Source organism: Ictidomys tridecemlineatus, chromosome 3 (assembly GCF_052094955.1).
Source record: "Ictidomys tridecemlineatus isolate mIctTri1 chromosome 3, mIctTri1.hap1, whole genome shotgun sequence".
Lineage (NCBI taxonomy): Eukaryota > Metazoa > Chordata > Mammalia > Rodentia > Sciuridae > Ictidomys > Ictidomys tridecemlineatus.
This window is the reverse complement of record NC_135479.1, coordinates 200,624,028-200,646,097: the sequence shown is the minus strand read 5'-3', so window position 1 is coordinate 200,646,097 and position 22,070 is coordinate 200,624,028.

The window sequence follows — 22,070 nt, the reverse complement described above, 5'->3', positions numbered from 1 at the left end:
ACACAGCATGGGCACTTTATGTAATTTTATTTAAAAATCCTTTTTTTGTTTTTCCAACTACTGATTTTGAAGAGAGAACACAAAGCTACAAAATATTTTAACAATCCTGTGCCTGATACCCACCTCCCCCCAAAAGGGTGTTAAAATAATCTCAGGAAACTTTCACTGACTTTTGTTTTATAATTTAGTAAGCCAAAATAAAAGTGAAAAAGCAAATCTGCTCCTTATAAAACAGAAAAACAAGGCAAGAATTCAGTGAACAGATTAAAAATCAGAGAGACAACATTAGTAGTATAAATGTTTATTTGATCTGTTTATAAAACACATTAAGTATGTGAAAATCACTCTACTTATAGACCACCATGATATGTCTAAGTGACATGAGTGTGTGTTTAATGGTAGACACTGGGAGAAAGTTCTCCTGTCTCTGGCAGAGCAACAAATCCATGGCATTATGGTACCATGGTGTCTACAAAGAAGAAGCATCCCTGTATGGGAGACTATATGCTCTGTACATTCAGTGAGGCATGATGCCAGGGAGCCCTTGGCTGTGGGTCAGGCAGTGGAATGTGGATTCTAGTCCTACCAAACATGAACTGTGGTCCTTGGGCACATTGTTTAAAGTTGCTCGGTCATAATTTTCTTGACTTTGAACGGATTATTAATCATACCTCTCTCACAAAGGTGTAGGGCATATTACACAGGATAAGGCAGGTAAAGCACTTAGCTCCCTGTCGTATGTACACAGGGAGCTCAGAAAACTTTTTCCATCTTTGTGACCTGTATTTTATATCTATCTAGATATTTAGATATACATCTCAAAGTTACATTAGTTGTGAAGAATTTTTTAAATAAAGAGTTTACTTCGGAATAGGTTCAGATTTACAGAAAACTAAATAGTATAAAATTTCCATACAACCAGCATCCAGTTTTCATTACGGACATCTTACATTAGTATGGCATCATTGTTGCAATTAATGAACTGATATTAACACATTATTATTAACTGAAGTGCATGCTTTGTTGGATTGCCTTAGTGTTCATTCAATATCTTTTTTTTTTTTTTTTTTTTTGGTCCTAGGATCCCATCTGGGAAATGACATTGCATTTGGTTTGGTTGTTCTATTTCCTTACTACTAATGCCTCTCTCCACCATGACAGTTGGTAGTCAGGCACTTTAAAGAAAATTATTTATTCATTACTTATGGAATCTTGTACAGTTTTAAATATTATTTTTAATTGAAGATGAACACAATACCTTTATTTTATTTATTTATTTTTATGTGGTACCGAAAGATTGAACACAGTGCTTTACACGTGCTAGGCAAGAGTTGTACCACTGAGCTACAACTCCAACCCTGGAATTCTGTACACTTTAAGTGATTCAGAATAAATATACTGAGTCCCAGTTTATATTCGACTGTATCTGTGAACTGCTTATCTGACTAAAAAAAAAAAATGCATACAATTCAAAAGTGAAAGCTGATTTTCTAAATACATCTTACTTCTGTAATACTACCCAAAATACAAGCACTTACATCTGAAAGAATTTTGTATCATACATGCCTTTTAGATGGAAAGCTTGACAGCTGAACCCAAGGCCATGAGCCAAGGGCCTTGATACAATGTTTAAAGCAGAGATGATTATACAGGGATCTTTAAAACCATTCAGAGTGCTCTACAAAGCCTTGCCTAATCTGCTGCATTAATAGAACTCTTGAGTGTGTTTTTGATACCATCCCTGGGATGCTCTGCAACTCATTTTAAATCACCCACAAAATCTAAAATTGAATTCCATTAAAGAATACAACTAAGCAGAAGAAACTATGTTTAACGTGGTTAACACATAATGCAGTTATATATGTATATGTGAATGTGTGTATATGTACACACACACACACACACACACACACACACACACACACATACATACACATGGCTGATAGTGCTTTGGTGTTTTGGAACATTCACAACTAGCCAAGAATATTGTTTGCTCTTTAGAATATAAAGGGAAAATCAGTTTCTTTAATCCAGATTTTTGTTTTATTTCCCATACTTCAGACACATCTGTACAGCTATTTTATAACAGAAATAAATAAATAAATAAATAAATGCAGTACCTTTCACTTAGCCAGGTGGTCTGTTCCAGTGCTCTTGATGGTGGCAGAGTGGTAAGTTTCTGTGAGCTCTACAAAATGCTCTATAATTAAAGAATTTGGGAGAATGCTAGAGAGTCTATTCTCTACAAAATGGTCCCAAAGAATCAGTCCTCATTGTGTTATGGGGATTAAAATTTTAAAAATCTTTGTGATCTCAAAGAACAAGTTTGGAAAATGTCTTTCGGGAGAGTACTAACACACCTATGAGCTTACACATCCCCCCCACTTTTTTTTCCTGAACAGTTGCTCTGGTCACAGGGTGTCCTGTGAGATTCCCCAACACTTGGATGTCAGTTGCCCCCAGGACAACTTGAGGACATCAGTTCATAGTTTTAGCAAAGAAACGACTCTGAGAAATGAAGATGTACTATTTGAGTTATGTAGTCACTTAAACAATTATGGTGCTCTGGCTTAAAAATATCAACTGATCAACTCATCTATGACACTATTTGATGCACCAAAATATTTTAGAAAATACACGTTCTTGCATATATAATATAAAAAAGGAGCTTGGGGCAGAATTAAGAAAGAAAGGCTTTCCTAAACTGAAGAAAGCTAGTTCATCCTCTTAACAAAGCAGTTATTATTATCACATATATAATTAAAGCATTAATATGGAGGAAGGCAATAATAGAAATGAGTTTCATCTGGTCAATATTTCACTACATATTTTACACACACTAATGTAGGTAACAGGACAATCCAAAAGTAAAAACACATTAAATATTCAAAAAAATCTTATACTTTCTACTTGGCATCATCCTTTAAAAGAAAATGTATGGTCAACTACAAACCTCAGAACAGAAACTATATTTAGAAGGCAAAAACCACACTTATTTATTACATATTGACATTTGATCACACTTGCATAGCTTTTAAAGAAATTTCTTCCTCCTGCTAATTTTAGAGACCTTAAATTATCTGTACCTAAATATATTCAGTTTCTATCATAAGACATCAGAGAAATTCCATAAAACATCTGTGCCAAAATATTTGATCTAATAATGAACAAACCAAAAATTTCAAAATAACTAATATTTATTTTTAAATTATTTCTCAAAATATATTTTTTTTACCATGTGAATTGCTTAGCTTTAGACACTCTTATTTTGGTACCCCTTTCCTGTTTGGGATTTCCTGAAATGATTCTATTAACATACAATCTGAGGGTGGGGGAAATACAATTCCTTAAATGCAGAGAGAATACATATAATCTTGGGGATTAAGTTTTGAAAGTGGACTCAAGACACTTAGTGATAAAATTGCCCTGGAACAAATTTAACTCTTGCAGTTTAAGAAGCATGCATTGGCAGAGGCAGTGTGAAAATACATGCCCCTTTCTCTCTGGGGATTAATCCCTGTGTTGGACACAATTGGTATTCCATTCAGTTCTTCTGGGGTACATTTCCCAGCCTCTATGTGCTTTACTTATAATCTGTCATTTGCAACTATCTTCAGAAGAATTCCTCTGAGCTACTGCATCTCTTAGGGACAAAAAAGCATGGAAGTTTTGACTTCATCCCATTCCTTATAGATAGCCCCATAGCCAAGAGATGAATGGCCTTGGAAAGAAAATAAACTCTCTTGTCCTGAGAAGGGACACATTGCTGTGTGATTTACACTCAGAGCTCCTGGTTGTTGGACAGAGAATGGGACTTAGAAAGCCTCACCATTCCTTGGTTTCTTGCTCTTCCTTGATTTCCACAATTACTTTTCCTGAGAGACTAACATATGAATTCATATTTCCTTGTTGGCTTCTGGAAACTACAGTCAAACACTCCCATTGATTTAATAGCTTTTCTAAAGAAGGAAGATCAATTTTACATACAGATGAAAAGTCCTAGTAATTATTAACCATTGGATCTAACAGTATAATTTTAAAAAGAGAGTTGACAGTAACTTCAGGAAAGCAAACATTATTCCATCACAAACATTTTACTAAATATTAATAATTATGTTAATTTTTAAGGAAAAAATTATCATTGGGTTTAGTATATGAAAAACAAAAGTATAGAGTAGGTTAGTTTCTCCCTTACACTGTAAAAATGAGTGTAAACCTCAAGCTTAATTTGAAGTGTCTCGTAGCATTCAATTTATTGGAGACTTCCTAGATCAGAATTAGCATCTCTGTTCAATCTTTAATTCCACGATAGCTTCTTCTCATGTACAATGCATAAAAATCTAAGCGAGTACATAAAAGATCTGTATCACAAGACTGTGAAATAAGATCATTATATAAAATGGTAAATATATGGGTTGAAATTATTGAAAAGCAAGAAACGGAAAGGTCCATGATGACTATATTTTAAAAGAAGTACATGACTCTTTAAGATTGCATTTCTTGGAGTTATCAGAGCAAGATTTCAGAAAATATGTTTCCTCTCATCATTAGATACCAACCTTTATAACTAGTTTACTCTTTTATTTTCTGATTATATGAAATTAGCTCCTTTAAAGCTGATAGGTTCTAACTACTTATTCATGCATATGGCTTAAAACCATACCACAGACAACAAGAGAAACTTTTAAAAGATTTGAAGTAAAGGACATCTCCAAAATGGACCCGTATGTGTCTGTTCCTTTAAATATCCTGAAATGATATGGCTGAAAAATGTTGGTGATCTGGCTATTAATATCTCCTCAGGCACTTACAACCAACAACAAAAATGAGGTTTCTAGCCCAGGGAAATTAAACCTGTCTCAGAAGTGATTGAGAATCAGGCAATCTAGTGAGAAATGACTGTTCTTTCTTTAAAATAATAGGTTTTCCACAAACTCACTTACTGAGTGTGTGAGTCAGCATTCTGTTGCTGTGACAAACACCTGAGAAAATCAACTTAGCAGATTTATTCGGGCTCACGGTTCCAGAAGTTTCAGTCTATGGTTGTTCGCTGGTCTCATTGCTTTTAAGTGCGTAGCAAGGCAGAAAAATCACAGTGGAAGAGCATGACAGAGGAAAGCTGTTAACCTGGTGCCAGTCTTAAAGCAGAGACAGAGAGCATAAAAGGGACCAGAAACTAGAAAGCCTTTCTAGGGCATGTCCCCAGGTACCTACTTCCTCAAACTCCGTTCTATCTCCTGAAGTTTCCACCATGTCTCACTAACATCATCAGATTTATTAATTCATCAATAGATTCACCCATCCATGCCTTCAGAGCCCTGGTAATGTGATCACTTACCTCAGACCCCAACTCTGAACATTGTTGCATTGAGGAACAAGCCTTTGGGGCATATTCCAGGTTCAAAGAGTTCAAATATTGAATAAGGAATCAGAGAAGCGAGAGATGATTGGGGGGGGGGTGTTCTTCCCAAATCACTGAATGATATGGAATGTTTCTCATGTAGTATAAATAAAGAAAAAAACTGAGATTCACAACAGAAATAAATAAATAAATAAATAAATAAATGAAACCAATCCCAAATTGTAGATATTATAATTTCCACTTTTCAAATCATGAAAGATAGATTTAGGATCTGGGGCTATAGCTCAATGGTAGAGTGCTTGCCTAGCATGGATAAGGCACTGGATTCAATCCTCAGCACCACATTAAAAAAAAAAAAACTTAATAAATAAAATAAAGCTATAAGAAATTTTTGTAAAAAAGAGATAGATTTGGAATCGAGGAAACAAATTACAAGCGCTGACTGGATAGCTTCTACAGAAGTCTGTAGTCCTGATATTTCACAGGGCTGAAATGAGGCTCCGTGAAAACAACCACATCTGCTTTCTTTTTATTTCACGCATAGACAGATGAAGAAGAGGAAGGGCCATCAGAACAGCAGGCTGTATTTTAGGAGAGCAAATAAGATCAGTTGTTGTTAACTCTATTAGGTTTTCTTTTAAAATGTATACTCTGGTCACCAGTTTGTATGAACATCTCATAAGGGCACATAGGAAAGGCAGAACAGGCCAGGCGTTCCAAGGAACATGAATCAGCAACCTCACTGAAACTAATATGGGAGCAAAATCTACATAAGACTGCTGCCCTACAATCCACCAGGATCAATCCTTTTTAGACGATATTTAAAAGTGGTCCATTTGCAATCCCAGCAGGCTAAAGCAGGAGGATCAAAAGTTCAAATCCAAGGTGGGGCACACTTGTAATCCCAGCTGCTCTGGAGACGGAGGTGAATTCAAAGCCAGTCTCCCCCAAAGTGAGGCACTAAGAAACTCAGCAAGACTCTGTCTCTAAATAAAATACAAAATAGTGCTGGGAATGTGGCTTAGTGGTCCAGTGCCCCTGAGTTCAATTTCCGGTAACTACCACCCCCTCACCCCCCACCCCCCAAAAAAGTTTAAATCCAGCCTCAGCAATGAGGCCCTAAGCAACCTAGCAAGATTCTGCCTCAAAATTAATTTTTTTTAAAGGGCTGGAACTGTGACTCAATGGTTAAGAGCCTCTGAGTTCAAGACCTGGTACCAAGAAAAAAAACTGATCTTTTACTTACTGTACATTGTTTATGTTGGCATGGGTATTTTGTCTTTTAGTCCAAAGTCATATGGTAAAGATGTTGGCAAATATTTTTTCTGCAGAGGACCACATAAAAAATATTTTGGGTTTTCCAGAGCAAGAAGAAAAATAAAGAACATATGTATATCTACCCTCCATATCTGTAATTGTGCATCCACAGATTCAATCAACATCAATCAGAAATAATATGAAAAAAAATTACAGTCTACTGAACATGAGCAAACATTTTTTTTTTTTTTGGTCATCAATCCCTAAACAATTCATATAACAATGTACATGATATTGACATTGTATTAGATATCTTAAGCAACCTCTGATGACTTAAAGAATACAGGAGGATATAAATAGATTATATGTGGATATTACCCCATTTCATCTAAAGTACTTGGACATAAATGGATTGTTGAATGAAGATTACTGGATCCAATCTCCTATTAATACCAGGGAATGGATGACTCTCTGTGTGTGTGTGTGTGTGTGTGTGTGTGTGTGTGTGTGTGTCCTTTTAAAATGGAAATATGTAAAAGTATAAAGATATAATTAGTCTATGGGCCATATAAGAACAAGCAGACTAGATTTGATGAGAGGTCTGTAATTTGCTGACTTCTGATACAGAATATAAAAAAAAAAACTAAGCAGAAATCTGTTAGAGTTTATACATGACCCAAAATACTAGAATTGAACATGGATGTGGCTTTGAGTTGTTTCCAATTGAGGAAGACTGAATAGGTTTCATTTTAACATTAGCATTTTTAACATAATATGTAAGGAAAGAATTGTGGTGGACATTTTTGATAGACTCTTATTAAATATCCATATTGCAGTGGATGGTTATTGTGTTCCAGCTATGGTGACTCCCTTGTCCTTGACAGTGATAGGGTAAGAAATGGGTCAGGAACACAATTGGAGTCAATGCAATACATAGGGGATGTTTACTTGCAGGTGTTTAGGAAAGCTTTTCCTAGTAAAAACAGAAAATAGATGTTCCCCACCCCTGCCTTGTTCCTCTAATTATGTTCCTATGTAAATATGAGGCATGATGCCAGGAACCACAGCAGGATTCCTCATACCACTATGAATACGAAACTAATATGAAGGATTGCATGTCAAAAAGAAAATGTTATTATTTAGCTGGTTTTGCCTATTTCTCTATCCAAACTAAAAAAAGTAAGATCTTTTCTGAACCATTTTACCTACTTTTTTTTTTTAATTTCCAAAACTATTTTTTCTTTCTTTTGTTATTATAGTCAAATCTTACATGTTATAGCTATGAACCTACCTAAGGCACTTTGAAGTCCTGCACTATTAAATCTTTTTTGTGTTTTTTAATGACTAGGCCTTTCCAATTTTAGCTTCCATCTAGTCTGTGAAGTACTAGAAAAGAAGTTGGGAGAACTTCAATGCATGACCTATATGGAAATATTGACCTTACATTATACATATTTTCTGTAGATCTAGCATTCAAATATAGACTTATTGAATTGCTCAGTTAATAGGTAACATTTTGGCTTCTTGCACCAGGCCATGGCATATACTGTTCAACCTGTGAATGTTCAACCTGGGAAAGACTGCATCTTTCATGTGCCAGGTCACCTGTCTGCCAATCTGTCCTTGGTAGTAGATTGCATGGTATTTTTAGGTGCAATTGTAGTTGAGAAGATAATACAAAGCAAGGGATAGAAACAATGTCTGAGTTGCTTTTATCACCAATGCAAACCAGATATGAAAATGTCCCTAAACAGAAGATAAATTGAGGGCCATCTAAAGAAAAGAGATATATTTCCAATATGGGTAAGACTCCCCTATCACCCTCATACCTAGGGAACACTTCTAATGAGAAAGGTTGTATGACTGGAACTCTCTGGGCCTGAATCATGGATGTGGGCTCCACAGAATCAGAAGCAGCTAAGACAGAAGGTGTGGATCTGTGGCTACAAAGAAGAAAGTTTAAAAGGTCAAGTATGATACCCAAAAAGTAGACTGAAAGTTGGAGAATATGCCCTTGGGGTTCACAGGATAATGGGATTTTACCTTAGATATAGATGTGAAGTTAATTTTAATCCCAGTTTTCTTTTCTTTCCTCATCAATTCTGTACCTGTGGGTGCTCTGTAATCATTTTTCTTTAGACTGAACTAAGTACGACTAAAATGAAAGAAAAGTCCCCCACCCTCATTGCTCCTGCCAGGTAAGGTATATCACTTCCTGCCAACATTCTCCCAAGTAAATAAAGTGCACTGAGACTGAGCTCTTGTATTTGTACAAACATTTCCAAAACACAACTATCAACCTGCCACTGAACTGGAAGCAAGTAGCCCTTCTTATCTGTCAAGTATTGAAGAATGCTGGATAAATTAATTTTACTACTGCTGTATCTCATGGGAGGAGAGTAGGCTAATAAAACCAAAGTGTGGGCTGATTAGTTCTTTGTGTTTATTGGCAGGGCATTCCTGAGATATTCCACCGCATACTCCCTAGGTTTATATTATGTTGGAGATGTCTAATATGGTTTTAAAATCCATTATTCAGAAATAGAGGGAGAAAAGTCTACATCTTTTATGTGCCAGGCCATGAAAGAAAGTGATCATTGAAAAAATACAAGCAGCCTTTGTCTTAGGTAAGTTTCACATAAAATTCTGGATACTGGAATTTGGAATTGCTTTGGTACTCAGCCAGGCAACAACCCATGGGGTAACAGGGAAAATAAAAGGGAATATGTACTGTGTAAGTGTAATAAGTTTAATATGCATTTCTTAAACTAAATCCCATCTAAGTAACTCTGAATACTCACAAGATCATGCCAAATTTCTGAAAATATTGTTTATATTTACTAGGTAAAGGATACTTTGTTAAAGATATGACTTAGAGTGCATTTCAGGAAGTAAGATAGTAATGGCTGAAAACCCAAATATGATAGCCAACTAAATTGAGTGGAGATATTTCTGCCATTATCATATTATTATAAATAAGTTTAGCTATTAAATTATTCTGGACAAATTGAACAACTGATGGGTATTTTTGGAACAATCATCTCATTCATTCATTTTATTCATTCATCAATTCTAACAAGACTTGGTGGTTACTGGGGGAAGCCCTATTCTTAATACTGGGAATACAGAGTGACTTTTATGTTCTTGAAGCTGAGGTTTGGAATATACAAAGTAATAAATAGCACATAGATGGTAAGTCAGAACAACAGCTAGTATTACAGAATTTAGATAAAGAACTCTAGCCTAGGACAAAGTAATTAACATAATAGGATACTATATATTTAGAGAAATACTTTTTTGACATTTTATTTGTGAGTGTTTTGAAAACAGTTTTAATATCTTCTCTTCCCAATTTTTAATCAAAGCAACAACTATCAGTGATTTTTTTGTATAAAGGGCTACAAATGCAATAATTCTTTTATAAAATGAGATTCCTTTGGCTAATAAATTATACTTAATTGTCATACATTAGGAACCCAAGAATAATCCTTGACTCCCTTCTGTTCCTAATCAGATCCTCAGTCCTCCACAGCCTAACCCCCCAAACTATTGATTCTATGTACTTAAGATATATCAATTTTCCATTCTCACTGCCACTGTCTTAAACCAGGCCACCAAAATTTCCCCCTGGATTAGTGAAGTAGTCACTTTATGTGTTTTTCTGCATCCTTTCTGAATGTGCGGTGAATTGATCTTCATATGTTACGCAGAAGCATCCTGGAACCACTTGATAGTACCTCTCAATGTCTTTCCAATGCATACAGTGAAACTTCCATATCTTGTTTGAAGGACAAACCAGGCCACTTCTGATCTATTCTCTGCCTGCTTCAGGGACTTCAGTGGCCTAACTGTCCCACCTGATACTCTTCACTCTTCTCATACTGAGTCACTCTGCACATAATAAGGAATGGTATTCCACCTCCTGATTTCTTTCCTCAACCCTCATCCATCTGATAAAATATTTCCCTTTCTGGGACTCGGTTTAATGACTTTGTTCTCCTCACATCTTTCCAAACAAGGCTCCATGGCTGCAGAAATTACCTTTTTACTCTCTTATGTATCTTTTCACTCTCTTAAGACTCTCTTTTAAAGGGCAGAGAATTTAAATTTTGATTTTGAATTTCAGTTTATCAATATTTAGTTTTGATTCATCATTTAGGATTTTGTATCTTCGAAATATTTGCCTCACCCAAGGTCAAGAAAGCCTTCTTTATGTTTTCTTTCTGAAGTTCTGTAGTATTAGGTTTTATATTTAGGTCTAAGATTCATTTTTAATTAATGTGCATTAAGCAGTTTTACTGAGGTATTTTTTAAGTATTTTTTTTTTAGTTGTGAATGGACACAATACTTTTATTTTATTTTTGTGTGGTGCTAAAGATTAAACCCAGTGCCCCAGGCATGCTAGGCAAACGCTCTGCCACTAAGCTACAACCCTAGCCCTTGAGGTATGTTTTATATAACATGAAGTTCACATGTTTTTGGTTTGTATTTCAATGATTTTCAACAATTTTTAGAAATGTTACCAAATGATGCAACTACCCTCAATAAATCAGTTTTATAATACATTTACTGCCTCATTCCAGTCAGATTCTTCATAATGATTTATAGTTAATTGCTGTTCCAATCCACAGTGCTAGGCAATAAATAAATTAATTCTACTAAATGTGCTTTTTTAAATAAATATTTGGGATTGAATGGGGTCATGAAGTTTTTGCTCTATTGCACCTAGCTTCATTCTATTGGCATAATGTTTAGTAGAGGCAGCAATCATAGCATGGATCAGGTGAACATTCCTTGGAATGGTTGACTGGCATTCCATTGTATGAACATAACAAATGTCAATCCATTCACCATTTGAGGGATGTTTAGGTCCTTTACAATTGTGGGAAACTAGGAATAGTGCTGCTGTTGACATTCACAGGTAGGTATTTCAGATGTGGACCTATGTTGAGATATGAATTAGAGTCCATTTGTTTGCACATACATGGATGTTACTATGGGCTAAATCGTACTCTCCAGAAATTGTTAGATTGAAATCTGAAGCCCAGGTGCTTTCCAATGCCACTGGAGATCCTGCCTTTGAAGAGGTAAATAAGATGATATGGGCCATTGGTGCAGATGGTAATCCAAAATGACTGGTTTCTTTAAAAGAATTGGTAGAAGATAGATACACACAGAAGGAAAACCAAGAGAAGAACTGAAGAAGACAGCCATCTACGAACAAAAAGATTTCCAGTAATTAAATCTTCAACTTCTATATTCCAGAATTGTGGAGAAAAAAAAATGTGTGTCATTTAAGCCAACAGTTTATGACCTGATGAAACCAATAAAAATATTAATATATTCTAGTAACATTCACTTGAAAAAACAAAGCTGAATTATCTATGTGTCTTTATTCATACCTATATAAATTTATTTCTGAATTCTCTGACCTGTTCCATTGAGTTAGTTGTCTGTATTTAAGATAATAACACATTATGTTGATTAATGCAAATTTATGTTGTCTTAAAATCATATAGTATTAGTTCTTAATTTTTCTTTTTTTTAATAACTGTTTTGATTATTCTAAGCCCCTTGTATTTCTGTATGAACTTTAGAATCGGGTTGTCAATTTCCCACAAAATAATCTTGCTAGGATTTTGATTGGGATCATATTGCATCTATTGATAACTTGGGGGAAAGCTGGCATCTTAAAATATCATATCTTTTGAGAAACAAAAATTATATTTCCCAATTTATTTAGTTCTTCACTTAATCTCAATAATATCTTGTAGTTGTTTGGCATACAAGTTCTCACATTCTTGCTACCTTTTTCACCAAGCATTTTATATTGTGATATTTTGGTGGTATTTTTAAATTTCATTTTTGAGCCTGTTATGAATTTATTTGATTGCCATTGTGATGATTTTGAGAGGTGATTGGGCCATGAGAGTTCTGCCCTCACGAACAGATTAATGACATCACTAAATGTTTGGAAATTTATTGGAACGTGCTTGTATTCTATACTTTGGACTATCTCAGCCAACTTTGCCTATACATTTGAAAAGAACAGGTATTCTGACCCCAGTTCTTATGTAATTTAATCAGGCTGAATTTCTACCCTATAAGCATCTCAGTTCTCCAAAGTAATTAACACTTCTGTCCCCATGCTACAGAGGAAACCTCAATATGTTTCAAAATTAAAATGAATTCAACTCCTCCTGCTGTTTTGCCTCAGGGCAGGCACTCATGGGAAATAGAGCACATTATCACACCATTTGCAATTTACAACAGAAATTAGACATACTCCTACAGAGAGAGAGAATAGAATAGAAAAGAGGGGGGAAGATTTGTGCAGTTTCCCCTAAATGCCATTCTCCTATATGGGATTTCAGTGCACATAAAGTTTATAAAATAAAGAGCCCTTAAGAATTTTGCATTCTTACTGTAAAATAGAATATATATCTTCTTTTGTAGATGGATTTAAAAGATTATCAAAATCAGAAGGGTGTACTAACTCAGAAAATCATACATTTGATTATGATTTTAAAAATAGCTTGTAGCAGAAAACATACTAATTTTTTTCCTGTTTCCTAATAATGAGTTCAAGATGTCTTGACCACATGTTATGGGATCCTTGCAAATTCAGGATTGTTTGTAGGACAACAGGCATGCCTTTTCAAAGTGTGTTTTCCTTCAAGAGGCCTCAGAACACTGAAATTTTCCCCACCTTTGGTGAGCTTCACTGAGGAATGACTCACAGTGGGTGGGGAGTGGGGAATATCACCATGAATGAGCCCACTAATAAGGTCTTGGCTGTTCCTCGAATATACTGCAAAACAGAATACAGCACAAAGAAACTGTTGCTTTACATCTTTATGCTGCATGGGAACTGGTCTAGTGAAAAACTACTGCAGGTATGCAAAATATCTTAGAAGTACATAAAATATATACTGTTGATGCCTTCTCTTTTACATGTATGTTGTATATACTTGGAATTTATCAGGAATATCAGTAATAAACGTAATGGAAATCCGAAGTATCCTCTAAGAACACCATGTCTGAAGACATCATCATATCTTGAATCTTGTCAATTCAATCCATTATACATAAGCACAAAGGACATTTTCCTAAATAATAGAGGAAAATAGAATCACACAGTGTGATAACTTTTTCTCGTTATTTGTCTTAACTTGAAATAGCGTCAATGTCTAGCCCTGCCATCATTTTGTGATTATAAACAACTCACAAAAATGTGAAAAGAACAAAATTTTATATTCTTTCAGTTTACATTCAAAAAAGTCAACAGAAACAACTGACTGCAGCCAAGTATATTTTATGTCAATGAAAAAATAGCCAGATGTGAAGTTTCAGATTGTTCTTTTAGAGATTTTTTTATGGATTTATGTAAAACTTGGTAAGTTTTTATAGACTATGCTTATTAATGGCTTCTGAAGCCTTGAATAGGAAGAAAAAGAATTAACTGAGTGTCTGTTTTGAGTTTAAGTGAGAAGAACATTCATATTTTTTTCTATCAAGTGCAGCAGCAGCCATAAGGGCACAAAAAGTCAACAGGAATGTTGGAGAAAATGAGTGAGTATCAATACTGATAAAAAGCAGAACAGAAGAAATGACTTCCACGTTTGATCATAGTTAAGTTCCTATTTCTGTATTTCTCCTCCTCTCTGTTGGCTTCCTCCCACAGAAATGTACCTGTCCTGTAAGACTGATGAGAATGGTGATTTCAGAGGAGACTGAACTAAATTTTCTGAGTTTGTTTCATTGTAAAGTATCACAATTTATCACGTCACAATTGTGAAGCAGATATTCACTTCCATCTCCATTATGGCAAAGTAAATATTTATCCAAAAAGGTTAAAGAACTTCAAGATACATTGATACATTTACCTTAAAACTCCAGTTTTCAATAGCACATAGGGGTCATAAGTCGAGAATAACAATAGAGACATTTAACAGAAATGTATTCACTTGACTTTTTTTTTAAATGAAAAAAAATGAAATTTCACAGGAAGAAAGTTCTTTGTAATGTAAAATATGAATGTGTGACCTTAGAAATGCAGCAACAGAAGCTCAGAAAGGTAAGTGACTTGTCCAAGTTTCCCCAAGCTCTAATGGACAGGAGCGGCTCTGGGACGCATGCCTCTTTAGTTACATATTTTATTGAGTGGTTTACCTTAAGTTCCTTTTCATATCAACCACTCCACTAGCTTATTCATTACAGGAAAAAAGACATTCCTGTGCTTTTAGAATAATGTCTTTGTTGAACTGACCTATTTTTGGCCATATTTCTTTGTATCTACAAAATGTTCATACTTTACAGAGTTCCGATGGGCTGGCTTCCAAACAGTGTTAGAAACTTAGGCAAATGGGACTTGCAAAATTGACTGTTCTTAGTACCCATTTCCAAGACAGCTTCAGGCCATTGAAACTAACCTATTCTGTTTTACTGGGCAGACAGCCAGTTGTAGCTCCACAGCTAGTGTGGCACCAAAACCCAGGTCCCAATTGATACTTTAGGAAATTTGCTTCTTATCTTGCTCCATTTCTCTAATCCAAAACTACATTTGAATTTATGGACATAACCATTAATCGGAGAATTAATTGTAAGGCCAGCATTTTATAGATAATAACACTAATCTGGGTTTTATCAAAGCAAAACAAGTTACTTAAGCACAAAAATTTATTTATACCTGTGTCATTCGTGTGTATTGGAGGGGGGCAGGTATGTAATTGAACAAAAGCAGAAATAGACACAAATAAAACTTAAACTTCAGGGCCATACACATAATCAGGTCCCTTCCAAGGCCCTGGGAGAAGCCTGGGAGAAGATTCACATGATCATGCAATGGGTTAATATGGCCATATGTTTTAGGAAAATCTTCACAGGTCAGTTTACTGTGATTTTTAAGAGAGCCTTGTATCCTCAACACACTTCACCTTGTGTAGAATGTTGTCAAAGTGATTGCAGGAATACTGGGATTCATCCAGAAGAAGGCAAGTGTCAGGTACCCTTTGTTTAATAGAAAGATATATTTTTATGCTTCCAAGTCACAGCCACATGTAGTCTAGTTATGGTTAGCAAGTATTCTAGGCTAATCATTGGTAGGACTCAAACAACTCAGGCTTTTCTGACATTAACAATAACGATCTTAACATTATATGGCAGGGTTAAAACCATGGGTAAACAGCAGCATAGTAAATGTTGTAGGCATTTGGTCTACATAGGATGCCACATGTTTGTTTTGTTTTTATTGTTGTTTCCCTCCAACAATTGAAAACTATAATTTGTTCTTATCTCAAAAGCCATGAAGAGTCTGCAGGTGGAATTTTGTCCCTGCAATATAACTTGTTTTTCCTGCTCAATGACATTGCATTTCAAGTGCCGATGACCCATTGGTAAGCTTTTCGTTTTTTAACTCAAAGGTATGTTACACTATATTTAACCACTTACCATTACTTGAAACTACTTTATGTATTCCAAATTTCTGTCTCATAACCCAACATTGACCACATTGGATTTCTTGATATTATCACATCATAATTTATTTTCTCCTAAAATGACCCTGATAGTCAATTTTATGTTACTGAGACAAAAATACCTGATAAGAACAACTAAGAGGAGGAAAAGGTTATTAAGGGCTCATAATTTCAGAGGTTCAGTTCATGATCCACCAAGATGTGTCAGAACAACATGGCAGAAGAGCATGGGGAAGGAAAACAGCTCAGATCATGGCAATGAGAAAGCAAAGAGAGCACAAGGAGTCAGGAACAAGATAAAGTCCCCAAGTGAATAATCTTATTTATCCACTTCTTCAAGCCTCACCCCACCTATGTCATGTACTACCCAGCAATCCATTCAAATTATTGATTCTTCAAATGGATTAATCCACTAATGAGTTTCCTGCTCCCTAATCTAATCATTTCACTTATGAATATTCCTGCAATGCCTAACACATGAGTTTTTGAGGATGGGAAAGACACCTCATATCCAAATCATGATAATGACCTTGCCCCATCACATTTGCACAGTTTTTATTAAATATTTGTTCTTTCATTAGGCAGTATTGGTATTCATGAAAGTAACACAATAATGCTGATCCTGTGTCTGGTTAGTGTATTGCCAAATACTATTTAGTCACTTAATCATCACAAAAACAAATATAAAATATCCTGAAACCATTGAAAATTGATACATAAAGAATCTTAAAAGGCATTTTCCTAAATTTGCTTGTATTGAAATTTTTTTATATTTCCTCTAATAATTTGTTAAGAACAAATTTACTAAACTTTTATTATTAAACCTTAGAAAGTTCAACTAATTATGTTAGAGGAAAGACTGAACTTTTTGCTCATTATAAAAGCGGATATTAAAAATTGTGATAATAAGAAAGAAGCATCAAAGTATACATTTACAAAATATAAGAATATGTGCTTTATTGATATGTACCTTAGAGTGAATAAATTACTTATGTTGTTAATTTCTGGGTTCATATACATTTTTTATGGTTTGGATATGTGGTATCTCCTAAAAACTTTTGTGGGAGGCAACACAGGTACAGAGTAACATTGTATGAGTTAAGTATTACTTCATATCACTTTCATCCTTATATCTTTTTTTTTCTTGTCCTCATGTCTTTTCTTTTTACTTTGATTTTTCTTTTCTTCTCTTTTTATTTCCCATTTGGTTCTTCAGGCACTAAGATCTTCTTTCTCTTCCAAACTCAGAAAAAAAATTTATAAAATAATAATAATTTTGTCTATGAAGTTTTCTATAAATACTGCTTATCAGTTCTTTTATTTCTAAATTGCAAATATTTTAAAATCAAAATGTATGTTGAATTTTAAACTTTTTATGTTAATATAATGAAGTATCTTAGTTTAAAATGGTAAATAACCCTTACCAGATGTATTGTCTTTTACATGTGTCTGCATGCAACTTAAGATTTTTTTCATCTCTGCTCATTACAGAGATTAATCTGTAGTTTTTGTATATTGCAATGTATTTTTTCTTGTTGATACTGAGTTTATATTGTCTAGATTAAAAGTCAGAACGTGTTGCCATGTTTCTGTTATTGTTATTTATTGTATGTGACAATCCAAGAACATTATGATTTCTTCCTCCAAGTACTATGAAAAATTACTAACAAACTCTCTGAACACAGAGCTTTCTTTCTGTGTAGAATTTAAAGAAGAGAATCAATCTATTTAATATATCAAGGACAATTTAATTATTTCTTCTTTTTTCATTCGTGGTTGGTTGTGTTTTTTAAAGAATTCATTGTTTTAGTTTCCAAGCCTATTGAGATAAATGGTTGATAAGATTTCCCCATTGCCTTTCTTATAACTGTAGGTTTCTTTTTACTTCCTGGTATTGGTAATTTGCTTATTTTTCTCTCATTTGTCTTCTGACATTTTAATCAATTTTAGTAAACCATCCAATAAATGACTTCAAATAAGTATCACAAGGCATTCACAAGCCTGTTAAGCCAGTTGGTTAGATTCAGAGACCAGCTCCACCACCTAGGAGCTGTGAGACTGTGTTAGTCTACTTTTTGTTGCTGTGATCAAAATACCTGACAAGAACACTTAGAGGATGAAAAGTTTATTGGGGGCTTACAGTTTCAGAGGGTCAGCCCATGGTCCTTTTTTGAGCCTGAGATGAGGCAGAACATCATGGTGGAAAGAGCATGGCAGAGGGAAGCTTCTGAGATTATAGTAGCCAGGAAACAGAGAGAGAGAGCAATGGAGGATCTGGGAACGAAATATAAACCCCAAAGGCACACCCTCAGTGACTTACTTTCCTCAGTCACACTCTATCTGCCTGTAGTTACCTAACAGTTCTTTCAAATTATTAATCCATCAAATGAATTAAACCATTGATTATGTTTTAGCTCTCATCATTTAATTATATCACCTCTGAATATTCCAGCACTGATGCAGAAGCTTTTGGACCTGTCATATCCAATCCATAATAGGGATCTTTGGCACATTAATTAATTAGGTGTTGCCTCATATTGCCCTTCTTTGAAAAAGGAATAATAATAATAATAATAATAATAATAATATACCTTATAGGACTTCTTTAAAGAATTAATTTGTTTAAATAATGTTACCTGACATCTCCTAAGCACTTACCAAACATTAGCTATTAATATTTTACTTGCTTTATTTATATCTATTGTTCCAGAATGTAAAGAAAGCCCAAAACATCAAAATAAACGATTCCTAGATATAAGGAGTTAGATCCCCAACCCATCAGCATTACAGAGCCAAAATTTTTAACCAGGATTACTTTTTTTATGTTTCTGATTTATTCCTGTAGTTGTAACTTCTCTCTAAAGCATTAAAAAGAGATCAAATTTTATGAGAGCAAAAGCTAAGTGCATTTATGGGAAGCTTATACTCTAGATTCCTGTTGGGCCTCACAGCTCTTTAATCTCATAATGCACTGTGACTTAAGAAAAATGCTCAGATACAATCTCCAAGAGCACTAAATCTGAATATGAACACCAAGAAAGAAAGCATACTGAATCACCTTACATGATGTTTGATATAGGTGAATTCTGGGCATGCTCAAAGTGGGCAAGTATATGTGCACACGTGTGTGCATAGACACACACACATATCCTCATATCACACATATATGATAGGCAATGTAAGCAGCAGTCATACTTATGTGGGTTTTTGGAGGTGCTAGCTGCCTTGACCTTTTGTAAAGTATGGAACTTTGATCAGCCTCAGCTTTTTTCACTGTAAAATAGGTATGACATCATTGTAAATCTCAAAGCTGTTTGTATTAAGTGGAATAATGCATTTGAAAACGTTAAGGGTTACCCTCTACAATTTAATGACTTAAGTGAGCTGTAAGTGAACTGCAATTTTTACCAACAGTCATTTTTTTCATATTTCATTCTTTTCAGTATTGCTGAAATTTGCAAAGCCAATCATTATTAAATTCACAGTTTTCTGAATATTATTATAATGGGCAAGAAAATTAGTAATTTTCATTATAGAATTATTGTATTAAAATAGTTTGTAAAGTCTCAAAATTTCTAAATAATTTTCATCCACATTAGAGAATTACCTAGATTGGCCTTTCAGAAAATTAATTTCTTCTGGGGAAAAATAAATTAGCTTGTATGTTAGTACTGAGGCAAAAAAATATTATTGATTTCTCATTGTTTTCATAAATTAGTATTTAAAATAAATTCAAATGAAATATGCTCTCATTTTATTCAATGAAGAAGAAACTATTCTTAACAATTCACAAACTACAACTCAAAATATAAAGTGTACCATTTAATCAGAAAAAAACATGGATAGGTACTATTACCTGTTTTCTATTGCATTCATAAAATTATTCACAGTGCTAATCATATTTGCTATGTGAAATTTAAGTAAAATTATTGTGATAACAAATAAGAAGAGGCATTATACTAAATTTTAGCTTGAAAAGGCAAGGTATCTCTTGACATTTATATTTTCTCTCTTTACATAAGATTAGATAGATTTTAAATGTAACAAGTATGTCTTGGTTTTAGTTTTTCAGGTAAAATGCAACCTCTAATTTAAAATATGATAAGGTGAATATTGAATTCAGAAGGAAAATCATGACTATAATGCTCAGAAATATTTTTATTCTAAATACACTGCATCTTTGGCAAATATTGATTAATGCTATAGACTAAATTTTTGTGCCCACCCCTCTTAAATTCTTATGTTGAAACTGAATTCTCAGTGTGTTGGAGGCTGGAGGTGGAGCTTTGGAGAGGGGATTGGTCATTATTGCAAAGTCCTCATGAATAGAATAAGTGTATTTGCAAAAGAGACCTCAGGAGCTCCCATGTGTCTTCTTTCTTGTGACTCTAGGAAAAGATGCTGTCTGTGAACAGGAAGCAAGCCCTCATCTGCTGGCTCCTTAACCTTGGTCTTCTAGCTCCCAGAACTGTGAGAAATAAATAGTTGTTCCTTATAAACCACCCAATCTATGATACTCTTACAACAGCTCAAATAGACTAAAACAACAACAAAATAATAATAATAATTAACAAAAGAACCAGTAGGCTTAGCTTTAGATGTGTTATTGCTTATTTCTTTTTAATATTTTCTTTATGAAAAAAAGAGAAATAGGACAATAATAACAAATACATCAATTTAGAGCACATCCACTCCAAGCCAGGAGCATTGCTCAGTGTTAGATATGCAATTAAACTTCTCACAGTGGTCAATGTCCCAAGTTACAGGAACTATAATTAAAGAGGTTATGTCATTTATCCAAGATCACCGTACCAGTAAATCTTAGAGCCAGTGAAAACATTATTTTTTTAGTGCACAATTTCTCTCTTAGTGTTAGAAAGAAGAAACCAAACTATTTTAGCAATGAGATTCAACTAACTTCAAGGAAAAAAAATAATTCTTTTTATTAGGGAGAATGGAAAATAAACAAAGAATATTGTCAGGTGTTTTATTCAGTATGGATATGTTTATTTCATGTGGTAGTTCTGCCAGTCTTTGATGCCTGGTGTAGGCTGAACCATCAACAGGAATTGTCTGAAGGAAGGAAGAAGAGAGAACATGGAATAGTCATATGAAAAAGTTAACACCAATACAATGGCAAACTGAAGGAACACTGAAAATTCTTACCATTTAGCAATTGAAGCAAGGGCCTCTGCAGTTGGACATTTCCACTACAGTGTACAACTTCAGTTGAGCCTCTGTGCCTCCTGCATCAACCCTGAGGATTTTTTCTCATCACTTGACAGTCATCAGTTCCAGATGCCAATCACACATTTCAATTTGAATTTCTCATTTCATTGCAAAATCAATAAGCTCCAATCAATTTCATTCTAACACTTCTCCTCTAAAACAAAATCACCTTCTAAATCTATGTTGAGCAGTGCCTAGCTTTCTAGTCAAAGAGTCTTAAAATTCTTCCTTGTATATTATACATTTGATTCACAAAGTCTGGCTAGATTCATTTAGTAACAATTTATTATGAAATAGTGTAATTATTATTTTCTTATTACCATTGATCAGCCCCTCTTTATTAATATACTAAACTTAGATTTATTAATTAATGAAGTTGCAGAACTTTGCTCAGCTTCAGGGATGCTCAGTTTCAGCGAAACAATCATGAGGAAAAGCAAAATAGCAGAATCTAACGTTTACATGGTACTTACTCTGTGCTTTCTGCTCCCAGCATTTAACAGGAACTCATTTATTTCTCATATAAATTTTTTTAGATGAAGAAAGAAGGACCCAAAAACATTCAGTAAAATTTTCATATTTTTACACTAGAACTTATATGTGAATTTGATATCTAGTTCCAGAATCCATGCTCATATCTAGTAGGATCAATGTTTTTGTCTTATAGAATGTTTGATGGAGTACATTAAAGAGTGAATAAGTCATAGATATAAATGGAGTTACAAACAGTGATAATTGCCAGAATG